We start from the raw sequence: 19,022 nt of genomic DNA on the forward strand, positions 1-19,022 counted from the left end.
TTGGAATAGTAAATTAAATTAATCAATTTTGCGCCCCCCAGCGCAATGCGTGGTAACAACTTTCGTTGTTACGAACGCGTTGTAAAGGTACGCGTTGTCAATGTATGCGTTCTAACGTCATACATCCCCTTAAACATTTATATGTATAATATGTCAGTTATTCTGTGGCCTACAACTGTAATTATATTTGTATTTTGTGATATGCCATGAAATAAGTTTGTCAATATATGTATAATATTGCTCAGCGTATATTAATGTTGAAATATTATTTAGCTCGTAAAACACACTTTTATTTAAGCCAATTTAGAGAGATTGTTTGCATATACTATTTGTACACTGCTAGCCTACCCCGAAAGCCAGTGATTGCTGTACACATTCAAAGGCAAGCATATCGTATAAAGAAAACCAAGCCATATGACTCAAAAGCTGACATTTTTACCGTTTATTTCTCCTCCGGTTGCAGATCGTTACCAGATGCTGAAGTTTCAACTGGAGTACATTTGCAAATGAGGAAAACTAAGTTCAAACTAACTTATGTATTAATGTCACTTCAGCAATCAGTCAGTAGTCTGGGGAAAAAACACCCTAGTGAAAGGATCTTCTTTTTATCCCAGAGGAGAACAAAATTCGGCCCTTGGCGTTTTAGACACCTGCTGACTCCATCTACAAGGCACCAATAGTATTGTCGAAGTAGAAAGCTCTTTGCTCCAGTCGTGAGCATGCATATTTGTAAATTCCACCTTATGGAGATGGGCAGTGTATTGTATGTTGTGTGGCATGCAAAGACTGTGAAAAAGAGAATACATTCTTTTTTTTTTCTTAAGAATTCCAAAACCAAAATGAATGCAAATGTGAGAAATCTAGGCACTAATCTGGCATTCCTCATCGGATGGTACGTTTTTAACAAGTTCCGTGAAGGACACGAGAGTTGTGACAAGGTGTGTCCCCAAAGTATCAAGTTTAACTATTGTGCAAAAATATTGACTCCAGAATATCTACTGCTACTATGTCATTAAGGTAAGATTTTCAAGATAAATAAATATGTTCTGTTCTTAACTCCACATCTATGTAACGTGACAATGTGTAGTTCCTAAAGGTATGCAGATGTGCACATCAGAATACTAAATCTATACTTGCCTATATGTGCTTACTTAGATGTTGTGGTAGTTGATATCCTGGAGTCAATATTTTGTGCAGGACGATACTTTGTAACTCGAGATTATGCTGCGGAATCATGATATTGATTCACTTGCCCCCGTATGAAAATGCAAGAAAGAGACGTGCCTGTAAAACCATCTCAAAATGGAAGAATGTTGCAGTTTTAGAGGTGTATATGTTCACAGCAATTACGTGCAAATCTGTGTGTTGGCAAAATTGTATACAAACTACAGTTCTTCAGTGTTTGCACTGTTTCTAACTTGAATAATTTACAGAGCTAACACCATATAGCATTTTACTCAACCAATTTTTCAATCGAGCACCGGAATTTGAGTGTTTTCGTGCTCGGAGGTTAATGCATTAACTGTTTAACTTCATGCTGCTCCAGTGTTCACAATATTTTCAATGTGATTTGCTAGCATATCTAGTGGAAATCTGGGAACCCGCAGTTTGTTTTAACCTGAGTTTAATTATGACTCTCTGTCCAGTTTTCTTTGCTCATGTTTTCTACTGAAAGTTTAGGTGTATATTATGTAAATTAAATACAATTTTTAATATGTAATTGATAAAAAGGTTGATGTGTTTTTTTTATACTTGAAATAAACTTTATCTAAAAAACCATTTGAGGACTTGCTTTTCTAAGTATATGCATTTTTGGCAACAATCCAGATTTATAAAGCACACCAGGTCACTCGTGAGGTCCTCAAGGCACTGGAGTTGCTTCGAGGTGCTCTGTTCAGACAAACCATTATATCTTGAGTCCTTTTGTAATTTCTAAAGGAATTTGTAGAGTGCCGGAATGACCCCCGAATGGGGTATCTCTACGCTGCAGAGATGACAATGTACAGGTTCAGCTCAAATCAGTCCTGGAATAATTCAGTCTTCAGGAGTTTCCTGAATCGGAGAAGACTGGGACATTTGCGCAGTTCCTCGGGCAGAGTATTTCAACCAGAGTTTCTCCAGGTTTTTGCATTTATATTTTTCATCGCATAAGTCTTGAGTGTACTAAGCTGCACACTCTTTGACTATTAGTTTGTTGTAATTTCATGGGGGCAAGAGTATCTATCACTTTGGTTAAGGCCTTAATAAAGACCCTAAGCTTTTTTTCAATGTCCATATGCTCATCAAATGTAGGGGGATCAAAGTTTTTGTTAAAACCGTCAAGAGTTACTCTATGCCAATGTCTTTTATGATTGTGTTGGTAGTATGCAGGGGCTTGAGTACTAAAATAGCCCTTAGTCTGAAATGGAATCAAAGCATGGTCAGACCAAGTCACAGGGCAAGGGGTATCGGCAAATATATAGGGTGAGCAAAATGTCCAACGTGTGACCGCCGAATGGGTAGGGCCCGTATTGATCTTTACAAGGCCCAATGCCTCCATGTCGGCAAGGAAACTAGCTATATCTCTATTTTCATTGTCTTCGCCATAGAAACTAAACCCCCCCCAGTAACCGAAAGTGTTGAGAGGTAATCATATGAGGGGCAATCTTTTCCATCATTTTTAGATTAAAATCTTTAAGCGGCCCAGGGGGGCAGTATATAAGAGCACCCATTAGACTTTTCTGGGGGGGGTTAAATCACTTTTAAAAATACAAACTTCCATTTCAGTTTTGGAGATGGAGTCAATAACGAAGACTTTTAACCCATCTTTAGGCACAATGGCAACACCTCCTCCCACTTTTGCTACTCTACCCAATCTATGGAACCGCTAATTATTAGGAAGGGCCAGAGCAATATCAGGTAGTGAGTGAGGCGTAAGCCATGTCTCCGTTAAGATACCTAAGTCAGGGGAGTCAGAGTTCAGCAAATCCCACAATTCAGTGGCATGTTTAGGAGTGATCAGACATTTGCTAAAAATCCATTGCAGGTCATGTTCGAGGGGATTCCCTCGGTTACGAGAGGGCAGATCTGAGCCTGCCTGGGTATCCTGGTTAACATAGCGATCCCCTAATTCTGACGAGAAGCAACTATCACACAAGCTATGAAAAAAGCAGAGTTTACCTGAAAAAGGTCCTTCCAGAGCCACTGAGGTGAATGTGGTAGGGCATGCTGTGGCAAGATGCCTAACCTTGTTCAGTTGAGAGGCTGTATAGCTGCGGACGGGCACAGACTGGCTTGTCTTAGGCACAGCTTCGGCGGGACGGCGGGACTGTGGCGCGTCGCCGCAAAGACAGCTAAATATATAGCCCGGTGAAAAGTGTCCAAGGAGGAAGACTAAGATGGCCACCAGATAGTGGCCGAAAACAAAAGTGAGGCAGTAGTTATCTGGTTCTCCCTCCACTCAAACAGCTCAAAATAGCTGTGGTGGACCATGGATGAGCGGACTACAGGACATTTAAGTGGCCCTAATGACCAGCGTTAAAACCTACAATTACATTCAATTACACAAACGTATAAAAGTTCCTCAACTTAAAATGACTTGAATTAACGTAATTAAAAGATGTAGTGCAGCAAGCAAAAGTGTCCAACTAGGCAAATAAGGTCCCCCACGGCGAGAGTTCTGCCGTTTTAGGCACTCAAAGTACCTTGTCAATCTATGAATTCTCTAAGATATGCAGTTTCGCTGAGGTGCAGGGAAAGGTCGTGCCAGGCTTTGTCTGCCTGGTAAGAGAAGGCGCATCGGTGGGTCCGGGGGTGTCTGTGAGGAAAAGTGAGGCGGATTACAGGTGTCTGGTTGGTTGGTGGAAGGTCATTCGTTTGTTGATGTATGCTAGTCCTTCGTCTTGCAGGGCTTTACATGTGTGGGACAGCATCTTGACTCGCATCTCTTCTGGATCAGCAGCCAGTGTATCTTCTTGAGGTGCTGGGTGATGTAAGTCCATCTGCGGAGGTCAAGGATGAGTCTTACCACCGCATTTTGTATTGTCTGTAGTCACTTTAGGAGGCCTGCAGTAATTCCTACCTAAAGAGTGTTACAGTAGTTCAGCCTACTGGTGACAGCGCTTGAGTGACGGTGCCTCTGATGTCGATTGGGAGCCACCTGAGGATCTTACAGAGCATGCGTTGGGTGTGGAAGCAGGAGAACAAGACCACATTTACCTGTTTCTGCATAGATATCTTGCTGTCCAAGATGATGCCAAGGTTGCGGCTGTGGTCTTTCGGTGCAGGGGAAGGACAGAGTTCAGCAGACCACCAAGTGCTGTTCCATGACGAAGTGTTGTTCCTTAAGATGTAAGATGAGGACTTCGGTCTTGTCAGATTTGAGCTTGAGACCGTTATCCTTCATCCAGTCGGTGAGTTTCATCATACATCTGTGGAAGTTGGTTCTGGTGGTGGAGGGGTGTTGTGACTGTGAGAAGATGAGCTTGGTGTCATGTCGACTGCATGGTAGATGATGTTGAGTCCATACAATCGGACAGTGCTGGCAAGGGGAGTCATGTACATGTGGAAGAGGATGGGGCTGAGGGACGATCCTTGTGGGACACCACAGATGTTCCATTTGAGTTTTGAGGTGAATAGTAGGAGAAGAATTCCCTGGGTTTTTCTGATGAAGTATGAGGTGATCCATTTGAGGGCTTCTCCCTGATTTCTGATCTGGTGGAGTCTGTTGATCAAGATGTGGTTGGAGAGTGTTGAAAGGGCTTACAGGTACAGGAGGATGATGGCTGCTATTTCGCCATGGTATAGGATGGCCCTGGTGTCATTAGTGACTGCTATCAGGGCTGAGCCTGTGCTGTGGTTGGCTCAGAATCTGGATTTACAGGGGTGTGGTGTTCCAAGTGTTTTATTAGTTGCTGGTTGATTGCCTTTTCGAAAACCTTTGCTAGGAAGGGGAGCAGATAGATGGGCCGGTAGATATTTGGATCTGGTGAGTCAGTGAATGGTTTCTTCAGGAGGGACTTTACTTCAGTGTGTTTCCAGTCCTCAGGGAAGGAGGCCGTGGTGATGGAGGTATTGAGGACTTTCTTGAGCTCCTCACCAATCTTCTTGCTACTGAGGTTGAAAATGTGGTGGGGACATGGGTTTGTGGTTGCTCCTGAGTGTACAGAGTTCGTGATTGAGATTGTGGCTTGACTTGTGAGATGGTGTCAATGGGTAAGCAGGTGTTTGAAGTTTGTGCTCATGGGTTTGAGCAGGCTGATGCTGTCAGTGACAGGGAGTTGGGGTTTGAAGTTCTCGTAGATGGCTGAGATCTGGTTGTGGAAGAAGTCCGCCACAGTGTCACACAGTCATTGGGAGGGGTGATGTAATTCCTGTGACTGCGAGGTTGCAGAACTCCTTCATTATGGTGTGGTTTGTGCTGGCTTTTATGCTGTCTGCTAAAGCGCTCTTTTTGTGTCTCTCAGGAGGCGGTGGTACTGGTTGAGTGCCATTTTAAAGGTGGTATGGTCTTCTGTCTGTCCGCTCATACGCCACTTCCTTCCTAGTTGCCCGCAATTGTTTGCAGGATTTTAGCCAATAATTCTATTCTTGAGCAATTTAATTCAATTTTAATATTTTCATAATAGGCATCATTGATGTGCTTCTGACACAGGAGCAGATTCAGCACCTTACCTTGTGAATTTCAGTTTAGTTATATGGCTGGAAAAACCAACTTGGTACAAAAACAGATGAAGCTGAAAAGAAAAATCTTTTTTTGGTTGGTTTAAACGTGGCAATGGCCTGTGCTCCTCTTACTTTTCTAGTAGAGTGAGTGGACACAATGTGTGGCAAAGTAAGTTTCCCTCCCCGTTCCCAGGCAGAGTGGTACTTTGCTATCCCCTTTCCTGGATATGGGGATACAACTGGTATTTTTCAGGGGTCAGCTGGCTGACAATAACATGAAAGCAGGACTGTCTTTCCTATAGAGATAAAAGCAGCCAACATATAACGTTGCTTTAAGAAAAGCAGTTGAAATCAATGAAGTGTGCTGCTGTCCTATAAACACAGCCACATTTGGTGTGCTAATTCCTGTGCTGATATTCCTTGTAAAATGTCCTGAATTGAGTTGTCCTTTACCTTTTTTTAGCACGATGCTCCCTTGAAAAAGCCGCTGTTCTGTAAGCCAGTATGGGGCATAATACGTGTTGGCTGCCTATGTCAACCAATCCAAATCCAATAAAGAATCAACTGAAAATCTACACAGAAGATTCTGTACTATAGTCTAGATTTTTTAAACCAGCAAACGTTGTAGATACAATTATGTGACTTATTTTGGTGTTTCTTCACCCTTTTTCTAAGTTCCTGTAGCAAATTGTGTTCCCTGTCACAGCAAAAACGGACAGATCGATTTACAGCGAGCATGGAGCAGAATGAACATGTTGTTCCTAGTTTGTCCCTTTAGTTTGGTGTGAAAGTGTTTTATGTTTGATAGTTTCAACAGCAAATTTACATCCAAACAGAGCATTATTAGGCTTCACTTGGACAGCACTTTGAAATCTCTTGTAAATAAAAAAAAAAGCACTCAAACGGGGCTTAAATTCTACCCATTACTTATTTTTACTTGCCACTGGTTGACTCCCTCATCATTCTTGTTTACTTGCTTCCTATAGATCAGCAAGTCCTCCTAAACTCCAGCTTCCTCCTAGGCTTCAAGTCCTTATCCACGCCTTGGAGCATGAACCAAGTACTGTTTCCTGTGGCCAGTGTCCTTTCACTGCAGGTTTTTTCTATTTTTATTGTTTTTTACTTTTCTGCATGCATTCTCCGAGAATGCATGTGTCTGCAGTCCTTCTCCTACTCTCAGTTGTTTTTAAAGCCCTCCCCAACCTCTGTTATTTTTTAATGCTGCCATTCTCTTGTGCTCCATTGTTTGTTTATTTTTAAACACCCCTGGCCTTGTTTTTGAAGCTACTCTAGACTGCTGTTATTTTTAACAAATCCCCACACCCTCCGGCATTGTTTATGATTTCTCTCCCCTGGGATGGTGAAGGACACTTTGTTTCTCTTTCCTGGAAACAGTAAATGTGCTCTGTGAGTTGTCCTTCCACCCAGGAGAACTTTCAGCAGTGTCCGTGTGGCAGCCTTTTTCAAGGCACTCTGAAAGGCACACAGAGAGATTGGTTACAACACATCTGTGCTCCCAACCACCTATTGTTATGTTAGTTTAACTGTTAACGTGCAACTGTTACCCAAGGGTGTCCTGGTGATGAGCACTGCCTAAAAGGTTGCTGTGGTTTGAGTGACTTTAGAAAATTATAACCAAGTTTTCAGTCCTTTCCTCAAAGAAATGAGCTCAGTTGTGCATCTGAGTTGAAGTGGTAGTTTGTTCCAGGCCTTTGCTGCACATGTGATAAAGCTCCCACCGCCCCAGCTAGCTTTTTTAACTGGGGGAACTATCGCTTGTTTTGTCCCCATAGAACGAAGGGTCCTTCTGGGAATGTGCCATTGAAACCGTTGTTTCAAATAGTCAGGTTCACTCCTTTTAGGGCCTTGTAGACCGTACACAGGGCTTTAAATTGAGCCCATTGCTTGACTGGCAGCCATTGCAGACGCTTTAGTTCTTTCTTGAGAGAGACAAACCTAGGTGTTCCCGTCCGCAATCTGGGTGCTGCATTTTGCACGATTTGGAGCCTATTTGTTTTTTTTAAATGTTTAAATGGAGACTATTACAATTGTCTAATTGTGACATAATGAGTGCTGTGACCGCTGTCCTAAGGCTGTCTTCCGAAAGAAAAAACTTTATTTTCCCTAAGAAGGAAGAAACATGCAGAGACAACCCCATGTATCTGGTCCCCAAAAGTGAGTCTATTATCCACCGTAACCCCGAGATTCTTCACTTTCTTGGTTGGTTCCCAGTTCTCCGGCGACCATTGTGGAAATGTGCATTTTAATGAGCAGACTGGTGCAGGGGTCACCCTTCTCTGTCCACGGGTTTGTAGACCAACAAAATGGAGATTGGCACTGAAGCTGGAATTCAAATAACCAGGTTATTAATCAATCATGAGTGGGACCACGTCAATACAACACCCTCATGTGTTCCAGGAGGTAGTACATTGAATACACAGACCATGGTGCTGATATGCACACTTTGTTGCAGAGTAAGCATGTAGATACAAATAGAAGGTACAGGCCTACCCAGGAATAGTTACCGACAAACATGGGCACATGGGAGATCACTTAGTCAGCAAAGTGGGAGGGGGAACAGAACTGCTTACAACAGCAGAAAATCTGTAAGGATAATCTCGCTAGTCTAGTACAAAGCAACATTAGCCAACAGGGCTCACGGCTGGACCATCATCCAAAATTACACTAGCAGCGCCTGTCAAAACTACCGAGGAGTCGGTTTCACACGGATCACAAAGGAGAAGCTTATACGACTAAGGTTGGGCATTCTTCCATCACTATACCACCTTCCCCTGTGGAAACGGATCAAAACGACAACAAATTGCCGGTTATGTGGGGACCAAAAAGAGGATATCCTCCGCCTAATATGCATGTGCAAAGGACTGGCAATGGAGCGCAGATATCATCTAAAACCAACACTAAAGAAACTCTGAGTAAGAGCATGTCGGGAGGCGGTCAAAACATGCTTTGATGGGAAAAACATCCAATTAGCATCTTGTTAAATTTCTGGAAAACGCGGAAAAAAAGCAAAATGCCAGAAGGGAAAGATTGGACGAAGCAAACCCAATCGGTATTTGAGTCCTATTGCCCCACTCGGCAACGAGAAGGAACAACCACCTCAATGTTAAAACCTCGCAAGAAATGGCATTCGTCACTAAATAGTACAAGCTACGCGTTCAGACACTCAGGCAGTGCCCATTTTAATTCAAGAAAAAATATCAAACTCCTGCTCTTGTAAGAATGATGGCACACCTCCGTAACAGTGGACCGGTTACAATGCTACAAAATTGCAGACCTGCCCGCAACCAGCCATAAGACACCCTCGGAGGCCCAGCTTTTTGACTGTTCTACTCACTTGACGTGTTGCTAAAATCGCCCCCAAGGACCTGCAGTCGTAAAGATCCTAAAATAGACACTTTGGGCCACATAATGATCTACTTTTATCTTAATTCTTGGAAAGTGCTAAAAGATGCCTAATTTTTTTCAGAACAGACTGTTTAGCCTTATGAAATTTTGCTCTGTTATTTTTAAACGAAATTTTAACAAATTCATTCATTTAAATTTGTATTTTAAGTGTATTTATACATACTATATGTAGCTGATTGCAATGGTTTTATCTAACTGAGCAATAAAAAAATTACTTAACAGCAGAAAATAGTTAACCAGGTGCATTTCAGCAGCTACAGGCCTCTGATCGGTACATACATTGCTTTGACCCAGTACCGAAGGAGTTAACTAAAGCTGATGACTCGAGCAGAATAGAAGGGCAAGCAACAGTGAAGACGGAAGAATTACATAGCTAACAAAATGGATGCCACAACCATAATGGCTTCAGCTTATGCTAACAGAAATTATTTCAGATTTCCACAGACTACCCTTTTAGCATATGCTGAAGACATTTTCATATGCTTTTGAGGGAATACGAAAAATATAGTTTATATTGAACTGTATCATTTCATTAATTTCTTGATCACTTGCTAGTTGGGCATTTACATTCTTAACATTTTGTTTAGTCGGTATACACAAGGTACAAGTAGAAACACAAAGGGAACAAAGCATCGGGGCGCATTGAATACATAGGCAACAAGTGAAAAGAATAGCAAGAAATATCCATGGGGCTGACAATAGTTTCCAACCCTATACAGTAAACATGTTCCATAGCCATCCAGTCAAAGTCCACGTGCCAGAATCCTGATGGATTTCAGAGGCTATTTTATGCATCTTGGAAAAACAGAAGGGGTGTGGTCAGGGCTGTGAATGCAGCAGCTGCTCCCGATGATGTGACATGCTCCACCAAGGTCAGCCAAGATGACATCAAGGACCATTCTATTTTAGAGAGTCACAATTCTCACAATTTGAAGTTCTTCTGTGATGTTTCCAAGCGCAATTGCTGTCTGATTGGTTACAGCCCCTACAACACGTGTCAAGCGTCTGGTCTTTCTAATGTTTAAGGCCGCACCAACAAAGAAGAATAGTCCCAAATTAAAGTCAATATACTGCTGTAGTGCAGTATCCTTTTGATCCACCTCATCGTTGTTGATTGTCCTCTTGAATCTGGTCTTGGAAATGTCATTATATAGTTTATAGTCTTTAAGGTATGAGACAGGTGCCAAAAACACAGGCGGAAGCAAAAAGGACACATAGCAGCTACCTGACCAACCAATAGGTAGATGATAACCTTTACTTCCACAAATTAAATGGGTATTATGTGAGGACAAAAAACTGCTATTGTTCATTCCAGTAATATTTAACACTGAAGTACAGTCACTTTTTCCCACAGGAATATTGCCAATACTGCTCACGCAGAGATCTATCCGCTCGAGCTCTAGTAACAGCGATAACAGGAGGCCCATTTCCCTTGGTTGTTCAAGTGTTAGGGAAAACATAGCGCGCTGAGGAATTTCCTCGACGATACTCCTCCATTTCCCATACAGTTCCTTTAGCTTGTGGATCTACTTCCTTATCAGGGTAACAAACTTTATTCAATTGAGCATTTAGTCCTACAGCAGCATAAGTAATATTAGAAATTTTAGAAGCCCACAACAATGCAAACCACGCTCTGCAGGAGCCATTATGTGAAAATGGCAAGGGAATAAAAGGCGTTCCTCTCTTTTTCTGATGAGCTGGCATCGTTCTACATACTCAGCAGTTGGTAACGTTCGTGGCATTGTGTGTATGGTGCAACATCTGAATGAAAGTGTTATTGAGATAGGACATTCTATGTTTTTCCTCATAAGGAAGAGTGAAGTAATGGTGTTTAATGGGGACAGGAGTAGTAGCAGTAAGTAGATTTCAGACAGAAGCTACTTCCTCTACAACCCATGATATCATAGCAACAATAACAAGTCAAAGTAAGTCCAGTAAGAATCATTGTTCTTTTGCTACAAACTCTTGCAACAGTTGGTTTCTTTTCCTTAGGCATATTAATTTTGTCAACAAACAACAAAACAGATGGTGCCCTAAGGTCCTGGGTAGGCGTTGGTTTCTTCACTAACATTGAGACGAATAGTCACCAAAAAGCTACTCCCCTTTGAAGTTAGTCTTTAACCACCCAGGAAAGTGGCTCAAACCGTCTTTTTCAGCAACAAAGTGTCTTTTTTCCTAGGTCACAGCTGATATCTGGATGTACCAGGAATTGTGTGGTCTGGGAAGACTTCCTCAGATCCTTCAGGCAACACAGCTTGTCCTTTCTCGGTGACCAGGATATTGCGGTGATCTACCAACACAGCTGGGCTCACTAGGTCTTGCAACACTTTTCGACAATATGTCGCATGGACCCAGTTTTTCCGGTTTGTCACTCGAACTGCAGTCCTGGTAGCCAGCAGCACTTGTTTGGGACCTCGCCACCTCGGTGCTAGGGAGCTGGACCTCTGGAAGGATTTAATCACCACGTAGTCACCAGGGCGCAGGCAGCGGCCCTCGCCTTGCGACCTGTTTGGAAGAGTCTCCCGAACCTGTTGATAAATAAAAGACAAACTGTCAGTTAACTGGGACAAATAGTCATTCATCAATACATAGGGTACATCATGTATAGGGTGTGGCTTAGAATCCCCCAAATATTCATTGGCCTTCCAAAAACCACCTCATATGGTGTGAGGTGGATTCCAGGATTATACTGGAGACGGATCAGACAAGACTGGACTATTTTCTTAGCCGTACCGACAATCTTTGGATGATCCCAAACTTGCATGAGTTGCTTTGCTATTGAGGATGCTCCAACATGTGCCGGCCCATGTGCCATATGAATCATAGGGTGTAAATAGGCTGTGGGTATCTTCCATTTTGTCATTTCTTTATTCCTCCAACAGCCCTCATCATCCAATGCTCCCTCCTTGGACCATTGGTCTAATTTATCAACAGAGGCAGATTGTTGCATTTCCAGGACCTCTTGCCTGGCATCATGCCAACGTTCATCCTGTGATTTAACTACATACGTTGATGCGGTACTTTGCTGCATTGCGGTCTCCCGAGCTGTGTAATCTGCAAAGGCATTGCCTGCTTCTATTTTATCGGTCACTTTCTTGTGTGTGCTACATTTAACAATTGCCACTTTCTTAGGATAGGTCAAGGCATTAAGGAGATTATGTACTAATTCCCTATGCACTATTTGTGTCCCATGTGAAGTGAGAAAGCCTCTTTCTTTCCAAAGCTGTCCGAAGATATGTGCCACGCCGAAGGTATATTGGCTATCAGTGTAAATGTTAACAAGCAAATATATACTAAGCTCACATGCTCTTGTCAGTGGTATCAACTCTGCTGCGTGAGCTGACTTCTGTGGGATACAAGCTGTCTCAACCACTGTCTGAAAGGTTGTAATTGCATAAGCAGCAGATGTAGTGCCATCAGGCAACTTCAGGCAAGATCCATCGACCCACAATTCTCTATCAACACTAGAAAGAGGTGTATCTTGTAGGTCAACACGACCCTTTCTGTGTTCTTCAGTAAGGGATATACAATCGTGTAGCTCTTGTGACTGAGACTGAGTAGCTAGATGTGGCAATAATGTAGCAGGATTCAAAGTCAAATATCTTTTCAACGTGATATGAGGGGCCAAAAGTGTCAATTCAGATCCTGTCAAGCGGACACTAGTCAGATGTTTTGTCTGTTTGAGTTTACAAGGCATTGACTGAATGAGGTACTAACACAAACCATCTATGTGACAAGAGTATTCCCTCACGCTGACGTATGCACACAGCCGCTGCTGCTCAAAATCAACCAGGCAGCAACCGGGCAACTGGATCAAGGACAGCTGAAAAATATGCACAAGGACTTTGTTTATCACTGTGTGTCTGTGTTAAAACCGTGTGTTTGTATTAGTGTAGTCTGGAGTTCTTAATATTAGTGCCGAACAAAGAGCTTGACGTAGCTGTTGGAAGGTATTCTGGCATTCAGTAGTCCATGGGAGAGGCATCGGAGAGGCTTTAGTCAAAAGAGCCAACAAGGGTTTAATAATGTACGAAAAGCTAGGGATCCACTGCCTACAGAAAGAAGTAAAGCCAATCAATGCACGAACATCCTTCTGAGTACGGCGCACAGGAGTATCTAAAATGGTCTGAATGTGGTCTGGTGTAAGTGCACGTCCCTCCTTAGACAGGAGTTGACCTAAATAGGTAACCTGCTGTCTACAAAATTGCAATTTCTTCAGCGAGACTTTGTGATGATGAGAGGCAAGAAATTATCATTATGACAGTGTTCCTTCTTTACACTGTTCAGGGGTATCGGCTGCCAACAAGATGTCAACATATTGAATAAGAGCCACCCCTTTCGGCACAGGAAAAGAATCAAGCTGCCTTTTCAATGCCTGGCTGTAAATGCTAGGACTCTCTGTATACCCCTGGGGAGCTCTACAGAATCTGTATGATCTATTATTCAAAGTGAAGCCCAAAAAATAACGGCTGTCAGGGTGAATAGGTATTGAAAAAAATGAATTTTTCAAATCAATTACACTAAATGTAGTGTCAGTAGGAGGTACCATAGTAGGAAGTGTTGTGATGTCCGGGTATTGGGGCACCACGATTTTGTTCACCTCTCTTAAATCAAAATTGAATCTGTAAATTTTAGTATCAGTGTCTGTTTGCAGAATTGGAAGGTTAGGGCTATTACAAATGTTATAAGGGACTACTTCCACAACACCCACCTTGATCAAATTCTGAACAATGTGTGTCAATGCTTCTTCACCTTCCCGAGATATTTTATATTGGGGCAGCCGAGGCAATGAAGCCCCTTCCTTCACTTGAATATGTACTGGCGGAATAACCATTTGTCCCACATCGGTATCTGATGTAGCCCACAAAGTACTAGGTAACGATGCCAGAGCAATATCTTCTTTCATGAGACAAGACCTCTCAACCATTGCATAGTTTTCATTTAAGATAACACGGACACCTTCTGGGGAACAACGTATTGTAGCACGAAAATATTTAGGCAGATTAATGCCCACGATATTATCCGGCGTAGTAGGGGAAAGCAAAAACGGACATGCTGCAGTGAATTTATCAAGACTAAATGCAAGTGGCTTTGACAGTGGGCTATATGTAGGTGTCCCATTGAATCCTATAAATGTTATCATTGCACCAGACAGGGGAGCCCTAGGAACCTTTTCTTTAGACAGAGCACTATGAGTAGCTCCTGTATCAACCAGAAACCGATCAGTAGAGCCCAAGACATTTGCATCAACATAAGGAACTTTCTGATCTACTGGGACCTCAACCGGTTCCTTACCCCATCCTAGGCATTCCTATGCATAGTCAGAATCCCCAAGACCATCAGCCGAATAATCTGACGTTTGATGTTGAATCCGTTTATCAAAGGAATTAGAATAATTTGGTCTGTGTTCAATTGCCTCAAATCTGGTATGATTTCCAATTCCTCCCCTATGTCCTGAATTCCCTGTGCATCCTCTCATACTTCCTCTACCCCGTTGAAACTGCTGACCTCGCAAAAGGGGGCACTCAGAACGCCAATGTCCAATCTCTTTACAATAAGCACACTGATCAGAAGACCAAGTTGATCGAAAGAAAGGTGGTACACCAGGGGTATATACTGCACGTCCGCCTCTACCACCTCCTCTGCATGGTGGACCATATACCTGAGCCAACATAACTTTTGTCTTTAAATCCTTAACCTTCTTTTCCTCTTTGTCTTTTACTTCTAATTCCTGAAGCTCATAGTACTAGGCCATTGTCCATATGGAGACTGGGGAAGACGTAGTCCATGACCTCTCGCTGGCCTTAAGGCGACTAGCTATTTCTGGCAACATGTTAGCGACAAATTTGTTGACGAACAGATGCTTACCCATGTCATCCGTCAATGACTGCCCACTAAAGTCATAAATGTCTCTTCAAATCGTGTAAAGAAATCAGAAAGTGACTCATCTGCTTTCTGTTTACAAGACGCTAACGTTGTCCAATCTATTTTCTTAGAGGGTATGGGAGTTTTCAACTTATTCACAAGAGCTTTGGGAAGATCTAATATCTCCTGTTGTGGTTTCTGCTCAGGTCCCCTAGCCGCATTTATTTCTTCTAAATGCACCCAAGTATCAACATATGCTACATTATCATCTATTTTCAGAATTGTTCTCCACGTATCAGGGAGCAAAATAAGACCAAAAAAAATATCAATATCTGACAAGGTCATAGTGCAGGAACTAAATGGCCCCTTCCACTTCTTCATAGAAAGCGGACGGATTTTTCCGTGGATCGGACAAAGCAGCCTTAAGAGCCATAACGTCTGCTTTACTCCAAGGAGTATAGACCCAATTATAAACAAAATATCATTTGCATCATCTGAATCTTTATCAGCACTTGTTCCCGCACTCTTCGGAGTAACATACAAAGGGGCAGCTTCATGCATTGGTCTCTTAGTACCTATAGAATCACTAGGGTCATTGGCTGTTTCTACTTCTTTTTGGGCTGGGGTCTGAACTGTTTTGCGCAGTTTTAACTTAACTAGCTGATTTTTGATCCGCTTTTAAACTGAGTGTATCATGTCTTAATGTAACTACTCTCCAAATTAGATCTTGTATGTTTGAAAAAAGGAAAGTTCCATCACTTAACTGTTTATAATCAGAATTGATCTCAGTAGGCTCTAAGTTTTGAGAACGTTTCTAAAACCAAGTATTACCTCCCAGGTGAACTTCTCTGCAAAATATAACTGCTCTAAATCCTCCCACTGCTGAACCATTGCTACAAGGTATAAAGCAGAAGTAGTCTCATGAGCTACTTTGCGAGCAGTGGATCTGATAGTGGCCTTTTGACCATTAGTCAAAGTAGAGCGAGTCTACCGCCCATCTTGCTTATCTATGTCTTTCTCGTCTGAAGAAAAATGTTCTGCTTCAGAAAGATCATTCTCAGGCAGAGGGAAACTTATATGAGGGCGAAGGTCGATCTAACAAGATGGAATCATCCTGAGGTTTATTAGGTATGGGATAAATGGGGCGCCTAATAGAGTACCGGCCACTTACCTCTAATTAACGCTCCCTTTCTTCTTTTTCTTTTATTGCCTTCATCTCTCTATTTTTTAATTTCCAACGCTTTTTAATATATCGTTTTTTGCTGGTTTTCTGCTATAGGTTCTTCTTTCCTCACTCTCTCTTGCACTTCTTTCTCCCACATTCGTACACAATCAAACATATCTTGTCGACTTTTCCTTTTAAACAAACACTGTTTTACATATTGAATCTTCTTAAGTCAAATGACCCATTCACTGGCCATTGTAGATCAGGATCGTTATTAGGTCTCGGCTGGCGTGGACTGTGCACATGCGCAGTCTTGCTGGCGAGATTTAATGATTTAGAGGGCTTTCAGTAACTGGCTTTAAGCCCCGCCCCTCTTTCCCATTGGCCGGCGTCACCGTTTATGCTAAACGGTGGCCAGCCATTGGGAAAGAGCTTTTTGTGATGTGGACTTTTCTCTTTTACAGACGGCCCACTTGGACGGGCTCGTCTGCCTTCCTTTTGTCGTGAAAGCTTTCTTATCTTTATGGGGCCATGTGTTTCAAACACATGGCCCCATAAAGACAAGAAACCTTTTACGATGCACGAAAGTGTAAGCGGACCGTGCTTGTTCTTGTGGGCAAACTAGGGTTAAACGGAAAAGTCACTACGGTCTGCAAAGACATGGGTCTCCTTATGCAGACGTCTCCTCAGTAATATTCCACTCTTCCGTCAAGACCACTCCTTCGGACGGCCGCGTCTCCGATGAGGACCCATATGTTGGGCGCCTACTGTGGAAATGTGACTTTTAATGAGCACACTGGTGCAGGGGTCACACTTCTCTGCCCACGTGTCCGTAGACCAACAAAATAGAGATTGGCACTGAAGCTGGAATTCAAATAACACGTTTATTAATCACTCATGAGTGGGACCACGGCCATACAACACCTTCAAGTGTTCCAGGAGGTAGTACATTGAATACACAGACCATGGTTGTTATATATAGACACTTTGTTGCAGAGTAAGCAGGTAAATACAAATAGAAGGTACACAAGCTCCTCAATATATCAATCTCCGGTTCGAAAGGACAAATGAGCGAGAAGGTTAGAATGTATGGTCTGTGGTGGATGGGGTGAGGCTCGACGCCAAGAGAACATGGTTGCCTGCAGATTCGCCTCCATAGCAGCCAGGAATGAATTGGACAATTACAGAAGTGTATTTATTTTAACATACCAAAACTAGAAGATAACAAGGTATTAGTCATTCCTTTTTAAGGTCTCGCCTAGGGCGTGCTTGCTCTGTCTCTTCGAGACCTGCTGGATTTGGGATATGGTCTTAAAAAAACACCCATGTTTTTCATTGGTCCCATTGCTGTCCTTTAGGAATGCTGACTTTTTATTGGTGAATACACTTAGTAGTCCCTCCTTTTGGAATTTTGTATCCTCCCACGAGGACCGGCCCTCTTACATGTGTTCTTACTGGACAGGTTATTTATACTTAGAGAGAACTCTTTTTTTCATTGTCTTGCCTCTTAAATGTTTGCCTGCCCTTCTGTCCCTTTATCTCCTGTGCTTCCCACAACACTGCTTCGGTCCCTTAATTTCCCCTGCCCACACCACCCTTCCAAGGGCAGAGAATGGTTAATTAAACTGTTATTTTACATAGTCGCTTATATTAATAAAGCACTTAATTATGGGCCCCGAAATGAAATAATCAGCACATTATCATAGCATTTTGAGCCGACAGCAGACTCAAAACGGGATCCCCAGCTCCCCAGTCTGCAGTTCTCACCGCTGCGCCATATCCTTTTCCTAGCTTTGTTGTAGGGTGCAGTACCATATGTGGCCAAAATAGGTCCCAGGGAAATCCTAGTGACAGCCTGTGGTACTGCACCCAGACAACACTGCTTGTTTCTTCGTGGCAGAGGTGTGCAATAAAGCGATCAATAAAGTAAGTTATTAACATTATGAGAAGTGTTGAGAAGCCTAAACTGGGACAATACATAACGTAAGGGGAATTGCATGAAGATTTTAGAATGAGCTTTAAAAAAAAAAATCCCAACTCGTTTACAAGTTCATCTAATATTTATTGACCTGCAATACCTTCCATGTGGTTTCATCCCGTTTATGCATGGAGGTGTCTCTGGTGGATAAAATAAATACTCACGCTCAGTACACTGTAAATGTAGTGCAGTTAATTCATTTGAGTTTTGGGCCGGTTTCAAAGTTAATCCACTCCTTTCTGAAAAGCTAGCAAATCCATGGTTGTGGCCACTTTCCCCAGGCACCATGAGAAGGACACAACGCTGCGGCCTCCACAGAGGGTGTGTTACATACACACAACCACTTGCTGTAGTGCTTTGTCCACTTGTAACATCATCTGGAGAAGGCCTTGGGGGAAATATCAACAGAGGCAAGGAAGCAAACGCAACCAGGGGGGCCGGGTTCAGCCTAGAGTGCTGCTCCCGGGAAGGTCATAGTCATTTTGGGGATATTAGGCGCATTGTTTGTGCAGAACAAACCGCTCTACTTAAAGAGACAATTGACCCTGTGAAAGACAATTTCCACAAAATTAGCTAAATTAATAAATAGCACATGAAAGAAAGCCCCACATAGGCTTCAACCTTCCTAATCTGTGGTCAGGGTTAGCATACACTCATTAGCCAAGGCAGGCGATTCTTGAAGTTGCTAACTCGTCCATGCACTTCCCTCTGACTAACCCACCTCACACAAAGTCTGCCCAAGCCCGTTGATACCCAAAGTAGCTGCCTATATTCATATTATTTTTAGGTCTCTGCTAGGTGCGCATACTTTTCCATTTGTTTTTATTGGGAGTAACATTTTTGTCAGCTTACGTTTAAAAAATGCACCGTTGTTGTTTATTTAGCTTTATTTCACAAACAAAATAAATAAACAACAATGGTGCATTTTTAAAACGCAAGCTAACA

General features: G+C 42.6%; 1 protein-coding gene across 2 annotated transcripts in view; it reads left to right on the forward strand.

The window, feature by feature from the left end:
* LOC144810497 (uncharacterized) overlaps positions 1-1,771 on the forward strand; it is a 544,676-nt gene extending 542,905 nt beyond the window's left edge. For both annotated transcript variants that reach the window (XM_078673788.1, XM_078673789.1), the window contains exon 6: positions 464-1,771. The gene's annotated coding sequence lies outside the window, so the exon portion shown is untranslated. The remainder of the gene's footprint in view (positions 1-463) is intronic.
* The last annotated feature ends 17,251 nt before the right edge of the window (positions 1,772-19,022 follow it).

Source organism: Lissotriton helveticus, chromosome 1_1 (assembly GCF_964261635.1).
Source record: "Lissotriton helveticus chromosome 1_1, aLisHel1.1, whole genome shotgun sequence".
NCBI lineage: Eukaryota > Metazoa > Chordata > Amphibia > Caudata > Salamandridae > Lissotriton > Lissotriton helveticus.